The sequence below is a fragment of the Diceros bicornis genome, chromosome 4 (assembly GCF_020826845.1).
Source record: "Diceros bicornis minor isolate mBicDic1 chromosome 4, mDicBic1.mat.cur, whole genome shotgun sequence".
Lineage (NCBI taxonomy): Eukaryota > Metazoa > Chordata > Mammalia > Perissodactyla > Rhinocerotidae > Diceros > Diceros bicornis.
In genome coordinates, this window is record NC_080743.1 from 65159169 (window position 1) to 65168812 (window position 9644).

At 41.0% G+C, this 9644-nt stretch overlaps 1 protein-coding gene across 1 annotated transcript in view; it reads right to left on the reverse strand.

The window, feature by feature from the left end:
• The window catches only part of SLAMF6 (SLAM family member 6), a 43203-nt gene that overhangs the window by 32325 nt on the left and 1234 nt on the right, over window positions 1-9644 (reverse strand). The window lies entirely within an intron of this gene.

The window sequence follows — 9644 nt, forward strand, 5'->3', positions numbered from 1 at the left end:
TCGGGAGCATATAAGTTGACTGATTTTACAGGTTCACAGCTGGACAGGATTTTCCTTCAGGATGAATCACAGCTTGAGTTTCCTTCATACATGAGTTAGATGAGATTTAGAAGAGATTTTGGACTTAGATTTGATGTTGGAATGAGTTAAGACTTTTGGGGCTGTTGGCATGGAGGTGAATGATTTTGCTTTTGAGAAGGATATGGATTTTGAGGGTGCAGAGGGCAGAAGGTTATAGGCTAAAATGTGTCCCCTTGAAATTTATATTTTGAAGTCCTAACCCCCAGTACCTCAGAATGTGACTGTATTTCGTGATAAGGTCTTTAAAAAGGTAATTAGGTTAAAGTAAGGTCATATCAGTGGGCCCTAATCCAATATGTCTTGTGTTGACATAGGGAGAAGATGGCTATCTACAAGCCGAAGAGAGGGGCTTCAGAATCAAACTAATCTTGGTAACTTCTAGCCTCCAGAATTCTGAGAAAATAAATTTCTGTTGTTTAAGCCACCTAGTCTATGGTACTTTGTTATAGCAGCCCTAGCAAACTAATACATGGCTTTTATTGTGTTGAAGGAATTTCCTTGTATTCCTAATGTGTTGGGTGTTTTTAATCATGAAAACTTGTATTGAATTTGGTCAAATACTTTTTCTGCATTAATTGAGATGATCATGTGTTTTTTTCTCCTTTATTCCATTACTGTATTCTATTACATTAATTGGTTTTTGTACGTTGAAACATCCTTGCATTCCAGGGGTAAATCCAATGGGGTATAATCATTTTAATATGCTGTTGAATTTGGTTTGCTACCATTTCGTTGAGGATTTTTGTATCAATATTCATAAAAGATATAGTTATGTAGTTTTATAAATGGATGTCACTGGTGAAAGAGTGGAAGGTGGGAGGAAGGGAGAAATGATTTTTTTTTTCTTCATCTTGGTTTCTGATAATGTCTCCAGCAGTGGCAGCAATAGTGGAAAATGAGTTCAGCTCCAGGGTTTGTGGTCTAGCAATGTAGTTCCAGGAGTCATTCCAGAAGTCTTGGCAGTGTGATATTTGTGGTCTCTGGTCCCAATGGTGGCATCTGCAGTGGTGGGTGGCCTTAGGCTCTGAGATTTTTGTAGTTCTGATGGGAATATGGACTCCTGGCATTCTGCAATGTGGCTGCACTGATTCCAAAAGCAAATTCCCCTAGGACTGGTAACAACTTCCTAGAATTATTAATTGCTCAGTAACCTCATCTTCTCTGTTTTACTCCTCAAACCCTTCCATCACTTTTGTATTCTATTTCCTATATACGATTTGCAATATTTAGCATGGTTTCAGTTTTTCTGATGGGACATTAAGTGGAACATCTTCTATTTTTAGCTTGCTAATTTTTTCTTATTTCTAATCAGTTTTAGGTGTTGAATTTTATCAAATATATTTTTTTGAATCTGTCAAGATGATTATGTTTTTCCTCCCTCTTAAGGGTTTTTAAACAATAAATTGCAATAAAAGATTCCTTAAAGATAAAATCACCCTTGAATTCTGGGGATAAACCCTACTTGGTTGCATTTATTTTTCTTTTAATGCATTACTTGGTTCAATTTGCTAACATTTAAATTAAGATTTTTAATATTTATATTTGCAAGTGAGATTGGTATATATCAGGAGTTGACAAATTCTTTCTGTAAAGGTCAAGACAGTGAATAGCTTACAGTGTGTGGGCCAAACAGTCTCCATTGCAACTACTCAGTTTTGCTGTTGTAGCGTGAAAGCAGCCATAGTCAGTACATAAACAAACGAGTGTTGGGTCTGTTCTAGTAAAATTTTATTTATGAACACTAAAATTTGAATTTCCAATAATTTTCACATGTCGTCAAATATTATTCTTCTTTTGAGTTTTTTCAACCTTTTAAAATTGTAAATACCATTCTTAGCCCACGGGCCACATAAAAACACTTGGCAGGCTGGATTTGTCCACAGACTGTAGTTTGTTGATCCCTGGTCTATATCTACTTTTTGGGAAATCATCCTCATCTAGTTTGGAATCAGTGTTACATTATAGTACTCAATGAATTCTGAGGTTTCCCACCATTTTCCATGCTTTGGAACAGTTAAAATTACATGGGAATTATCCTTTCATTGAAGGTGGTAGAACCAGTTCATAGGCCATCTAGGTGTTGTACATTTTTAGGAATTAGATCACTGAATATCTTTTCCAGTTTTTCTCTGATTAAAGAAGTTCTTCTAGTTATAAACTTTCAACTAATGAACTGTCATAGATATAAGGCTATACACCAGAGCAAGCCATTGCTTCTTCTGCCACCAGATGGCATTACCATGTTTGTGTTTTGGAAGGAGCACTCAGGCTGTGGTGTAGAGAATGGATTGGACTGGGGCAAGTGTGACTGCATGAGGTAAAGTGCCATTGTCCAGGTAAGAGATGATGTTGGCTTAGAGTCCTGTAGCTACTGGTGGATGAAAGAAGAAAAGTTAGACAGACTGTAAAAACGTTCAGGAGGTGTGTTAGGGGTTTTCAAGACCACTTCCAGGTTCAATGACTCACTAGGAGGACTTATTGCATTTAGGATATAGTCATACTCATGGCTATGATCTAGTACGGTGAATAAATAGAAAGGAAAATCAGCAAAAGGGAATGGTACATGGAGTGGTGTCCAGAAGAAACCAGGCACAAGCTTCCAAGAGTCTTCTCCCAGTGGAGTCACAAAGGACATGCTTAATTCCTTCAGCAACGTGTCATGACAACCCATGTGAAATGTTGCCTACCAGGGAAGCTTGCATGAGCCCAGCATTCCAGGGTTTCTATCAAGAGTCATTATAATGTTGGCACTATCTACCTAGCATAGACCAAAATTCCAGAATCGAGAAGGAAAGCAGGTGTTCAGCACAAATGAAATTGTTTGCACAAACAGTCGAAGCTCAGTAAACCACTCTTATCAAGGAATGGTCAAACTGTCCCCAAATTCAAGTTCCCAGACACTAGTCAAGGGCCAACCTTGTAAGCACACCTTTCAAAGGAAAGTAGTCTTAGGCCTACAATGTTAAGTTTTTTCTGTGTTTTCTAACTCTTAACTATGTTTTCTGCACAGGAAGTAAAGTCAATATTTTTCTACTGCATTTCCACCCAAAGGTTGGAAACTTATTAAGGGAATATACTGAGGAATAAATAGCTTTGCCATTGAGACACGTACCAAAAGATTGTCACATTCCCGGTAAGGCAGTTAAGGGCTGCACAAACTGCCGCATCTTCATTACTTAATCTAAATATTACACATTGAGGACCTCCTCTGTAACTTGCCCAGAGTACCTCCTCTGTAACTTGCCCAGAGTCAGGTACTGTGGATACAAATGGTGAGCAAAACCAAACACGCTCTGTATCCTGATGGAGCTCACAGTCTAGTGGGGAAAGAGAGACATTAATCATATAACCACAAAGAAAAATACTTAAATAGAAAATTTGAAAACTGCCATGAAGGAAAGAGATGTAGTACAATGAGAGAGAAATATGGGGTCAGATGTTGTCTGGAGGAACAGGGAAGACTTCCCCCAGGAAGGGACATTTGAGCTCAGCCCTGAGGGATGAGTGGACATTGATAAGCAAAGTTGTGTATTGGAGTAGTGAGGGAAAGGAGGGGGAAGTAAAGCATTTTAGGCAGAGAGAGAGTCCAAGGGCTAATGTGTAGATTAAGTTAAATAAAATGTGCCAGAACCACAGATGGCACTGCAAAAACACTACCCAATTTTTTTCTCTTTGCAAGTAGTTCCTGTATCTGCTCACAGAGTTTCTACGCAGAAGCTCTGAAATTCTTGAGGGTAGCGGTTCAATTTCAGCCCAAGAAGAAAAGGATGAAGAGATGTAGTTCGGGGAGCTGGGAGCCCAAGCACATCTGCAAAGAGTTGCTCAGAGCAGAGGATCTAGGGCTTCCTTGATAAGCAAGGGTTAAAGGAAGTGGTTTCAGATCTAGAAGCTTCCATTTGCTATCTTGCACACCACCTCTTAGCAAGTCATTTCTCCCTCAGGGTTTTACAAAACATCCTGAGGCCCTGCACCGGTGGTTCTGAGGGAACCACAGCCTCATTCTCCTCAGTGAAAAGCCCAGTCCTTTGTATCCCTTCCTCCAAGTGGCACTGTGGGTCACGCTACAATCCCCACTCTTGAATTCCCTAGACCAAGACTCTGAAAGTGGTTTCTAGGACTCCTTTTCTTCTCCCAATATCTGGGTCCCAATCTGAGTTCAGTTCAACAAATATTTATCAAGCTCTACTAGGCCTTGGCTTCTGTGATGGGTTCTGTGAACGAAAAGATGAATAAGACAAAGTTTTTGTCCTGGAGGGAGATAGACCTCAAAGTGCCCAATCTCTCTGGCTCTAGGATATCCAGGCAGAACTCCCTGTTCCGCCTCTAGCCATATGCCTCTGCTGTGCTCTGGATTCTTGTTGGTTCTGGTATTGGTCCTCCCTGTCTCTAGCTCTTCCACCCTCCTTCAGGGTCGTGGTCATCTCTCTCACATCAGACGTCCTTTTCCGCATTCTCTGTCTTACTACCCTCAATCCTTTGATCTCTTTGTGTCTATTCAGGGCCTGAGTTTTGAGACTGCACTTGATAGAGCCTTTGACATTTCAGCTGCTTACTCTCTCCTTTACTTGAAAAACAAAACAAAGTAAGACACTCCTAGGCTCTTGCAAGGAAAATTTGCAGACAGCACTTCATTGATGGAAATTTAGAAATGCATGAAATAAAGATGGCATGTAGAGAGGATAAGATACTCTGTACAAACACGGCACCTAGTTTCTGAAATAGGTTTAGCAGCACTTGCTAGTAGTGAGCATAATCTTCATGTTCGTATTGATTAATTAACTAATCTGATAAACATTTCTTGAGGATCTGAGGTTCATTAGACACTGTGGACACAGAAGAAGAAGAAAGGTTTCTGACCCCAAACAACTTATTGGCCAGTTGAGGAGATAGTTAAAAAAATACCACAGGTATGTGTTGACCATAGAATGTGATAAAAGCTACTACAAGGCACTTATGGACTGAATGCTGTAAGAGTGTAAATAGGAAGCTGTATATTTAGCTTTGAGTGGGAGGTTTTGGAAGGCTACCCAAAGAGGGGATACTTGGTCTGATTCTTGAAATATGAAAGAGCCAGAGATGGAAGGGACAGAAGGGTATTCCAGGCAGAGAACACAGCATGGGCAAAGATGTGAGAGTGGGAAAGGATTTGGTGGGTTCATGGGCCCATGGTATTTCCATGTGGCTGGAGCCTTGGGAACAGGCAGGAGCAGGGCCTGGAAGATCTGATGGATCAGATCCCTAAGGAGTTTGGTCCCACAGGAAAAAATTTTCAGTAGAAAAAGGAAGTGATAAGATCCGCGGTTTAGAACGATTGATCCTTATGTGATAGCAGCCCAGGTAACATAGGATAAAGCAATGACCTAGAGAGGGCACGGGGAGTTAGGGTATGTTTGAGAATGAGACAGATCGAGGGGACATGGTTGAAAGGAGCCATATAGAGGAATTGGAATTGACAGGACCTTATAATTGATAGGACATGGCGGTGGGGGGTGGGTTGGGGTGACAGGAAGGAAGAGTCAGGGATAAGAGTTTTCTGCTTTGGGTAGCTGCTGATTGGTGAATCAGCCAAGAATAGCAGTTCAGCACGTAGCCCCTGGAGTTGGAAGGCCAGGAATTGCATCGTGGTTTTAATATTTACTTGGATGAGTTACTGAGCCCTTCTGTGACTCTGTTTCTTAATCTGTAAAATAAAGATTGCTTGCATCTACTTTGGGGATAGATGAGTTTTAATGATTCTTATGGGCTTTACATGAGTTAGTACATGTAAAACATTAGGGCAAAGAATGGTACATAGTCAGAACTCAGTAAATGTTAGCTATTATGATTATGGCAGGTCATTAACTTGCATATGGGAAACAGAAAAGAAACTGGGGGGGGTCAAGGAGAGACCCATGAGTTCAATATTGGGTACACTGAATTTAAGGTGACTTCTGACATCTATGCAGAAATGACCCATAAACAGTTGGAAACATAGGTTATAAATGAAATGGTTGAGATTACGCATATTTAGAAAAATTCTCTGACAGATAACTTGCGTCATTATTTGCCTACAATAAGACCTCATAAGAGAAATCTCTATTTCTCACTTGCAAAGATATGGCTATTTTCAGGTCCCAGAGTTGATGCAGCCCAAACCCAGAGGCTTGTGTAGGGCTGATCAGAACTGTCTGGGCAATCAGCCAGCAAGAGTTAATAACGATATCCAAAGAGAGGCTAGTTCTGTTCTTTTATGCATTCTCAAAATCAATTTCTCAGTGTCTGCATGTCTCTAGAGAATGTGTCAGTCATTACTTCGCTTCCTCAAGTCAGAACTTCAGGAATTTTACTTATAGTCAAATGTCTTAACTTTAATATGATTTGAAGAACCATGAAAGTCTCCTCACACGTGGATGGGGGTTCGTTAAAATCTAAAGGTACACGGCTGTTTTTTAACCAATAAATAGTGTAGCATGACTCCTCATTCTTACCTCTTCTTCTCTTCCTGTTATTCTTGTGATATTAACAGTGGAAATTTATGCTGTGTTTCTCTCGTTTTGTAACAGCTCATCGGAAATGCTTATGACCTGGATCTGTTGTTTGCTATGAAACCAGTTCTGCCCAAAATGCAGACAGAGAGCTCTCCCCAAGCTTCTTTAATGGATGTTTCCAACAGAAAAGTTGAGTGGTTATCCAGATAACAATGGAATTAATATATAAATACATTTACTTGGAGCTGCTCTTAGTGTCTTTAAAATATTGTTATATGTACAGACTCACTGAACAAATATTTGTGGTCCACCTATTACGTGTCAAGCAAAGTGCCAGGTGTGTGCTGTACCTGAAGCAGAGTGCCAGGTGTTGGGAATCCACAGCAGGTAAACAGAGGCAGCATGGTAGAGTGCAAGTGGATGGCCTTTGTTGACAAGAAGTCTTGAGTTCAAATCCCATCTTCCCAAGCTTCCTGACTTTTCTAAGGTATTTATTCCCTTGGCCTTAATGTAAACTAAAAGAATTAATTTCTACTTTTCAGGGTTGTTGTGAGTATTGACAATAATGTATAAAGCATCTAGTGTAGCAGTTGGTCTACAAAGTGAACCCTCTATAATTGTTACAAGCTCCCTGCCCTCAAGGAGCTCTCCATTTGCATTATTATTATTCAGACATATCCCAGTTCTCTCAGCCTAGTTGGGGAGACAGATATAGCAGGTAATTAGAGTGTCGTGTGAAATCATAGAAGGAACAGACATTGAGTTAGGAGAATTGAGATTTAAAAGTTTGATATCCAACGTTAATTTAGCATAATATCAGATACACTTCTGTTGCAAGAACCTTATTTCATAAGTTTGGTTTGGCATCTTATGGAGGTTTCAGGCCTATAAGAACATCTAATACAATGACCCAGAGCTTTACCGTGTGCAGGCATTTAATCCCCACATCAACCCTATAAGGTCAGAATTATTATTCTCCCCATTTTACAGATGGGCAAACTGAGGCACAGAGAGGTTAAAGTAACTTGCCCATGGTCACATGACTAGGAAACCAGGATTCAGACGCAGGCACTCTAGCATCAGAGCCCATATTTGTGACCACTCATTACACCTCTTCTGTTGTTTCCTTCTTCAAGCTTCATTTTAGGGCCAGCAGAGACTGTCACTAACTATGCTTGAGAAAATTATACAAATTAAGGGAAATTTAGGGAAAAGTCAAACAGTAGAAAAGCATTGAATCTGGGAGGTAATATAGCACAGCCGTTTCTTTCCTCCAGGTGGAACCTAAGAAATGCTCTCTGTTGACACAGCCCGGACCAGTCAGGCTCCTTCCTCCCTATGCCCAGTTTCCGGAGGTGGCCCAGCCAAGCTCTTCTTTTGTGGGCTGTAGTTTAGAGTGTTCTACAGCTTTTTAAGAAATCACATTTTAAATTAGCTGCACTTCCTTTTTCTGAGAGGCATTGGCTGCAAGGTTTCTCATTTTCTCAGTTCCGCGGTAAAGCCCACGCTGACTTGTCAGCAGAGAGACTGTCCTTGCTTATTGGAGAGCCCTGCCCCCTGAGATTTCAATTTCAATGCATATTTTTAAAAACTGGGACATCTTGGTTGATTCAGGATCCTGTTCCATTGAAAGAATACTTTGATTATACAGACCTGTTGGTCACAATCTAGTTCGTCTGGAAAGCTGTGAAGGGGAAAGTAAGATCACACTTATTTTTCGGAAGGAGAATCTGAGAACTGAGACCTAGGGAATGTGGTGAGTAGCTTACATCTCCATAAATCAGAAGATTCATAGGAAAGAAAGAGTGAGAGACAAGAGCACCGTGGTCCTGAGTCCCGAAGGACACTTTAAGAATTCCTGTGCACTGGTTCCACCCCAGGTTTGTTCTCCTGGAAGACCTGAGGAACTCTTGCCTCTGATTCTTTTCTTTCTTTCTTTTTTTTTTCCTCCCCACTTTCCACTGGGGCATTAGGACAGTAGGAATTTGAGTGAGCACATTAGGGGGAGGCAGGGGCAGGTTAGAGAACGAGGATGCTCAGGAGTGATCCCTCTACTCACGTAAAGATGAGGAGCACTTTTATTGTTAGGAGAAACCCATCCTGTTCAGTGTCTATTTGGAACTTCTCCATCTTTTATGGCCAAGTCTCTTTATTTCTTACTTCATGTCCCTCCTTGGGGTGACTATCTTTCACCTCCTCACACCTGGTTTATTGCTTCAAGTGACATCTTAGTTGGTCTGTCTAACTCTGAAAGTCTTCTCCCTCCAAAATGCCCTTACACTGGGAATAGCCTCTGACGTCTGCATCCTAATATTGAATGCTTGCCATAATTTGATTCCACTAGGCTTATTGGCTTTTGTCTAGCAATACTTCCAACATGTACCTTCTACTTTAGCTCGCTGGTCCCTTTCATTTCTATTCTATTCAACAGCATTGACTGCTCATAAGCAGGGTATGAGGCCTTATGTTGGCTGGTGGTGGGTGCAGAGATGAGTAAAGCTATCACCACTCATGATCACCTCTTCATGATCATGAAGTCATGGATCTTGTCCTTAAGTAATGTACAATGTAGAGGGAAACAAATAATTATCTACACCGTAAGGCAGATTGAAATGAGTTATAGGGATAGAAGCACCAAAGGAAAAATAAAAGGAGTGCAAAAAGAGCCGTAATTAATTTGACTAATGATAACAGGGAAAGCTTCATCGAGGAGGTGACATTTGAACTGGGCATTGAGGGATGTGTAAATGGACAGGGGGAGGGGGTGCACGTCCCAGCTGAGGCACTATGCCATGCATATGGACGGGAACATGAACATTCATGGTATATGGGGAGGTGCCCCAAATATACCACACAGATCCAGGCCTCTGTTTTTTTCATTCTTTCCTCACATGAACGCCTTCTGTCTCCTTCTTCATTCTCTGCCAAACCCCATCTAGCTTTCAAGGCCCAGCTTCAGCCCCACCTTCCCTGTAAGGTCTTTTCTGAATGTCCTAGCCCATGCCACTCTTCGCAGCATATATTTCAGCATTTAACTGTGGTGTCTGTGCTGGAATTGGTTCCTCAGCCAGACCAGGGCAGACATTATGTTCATCT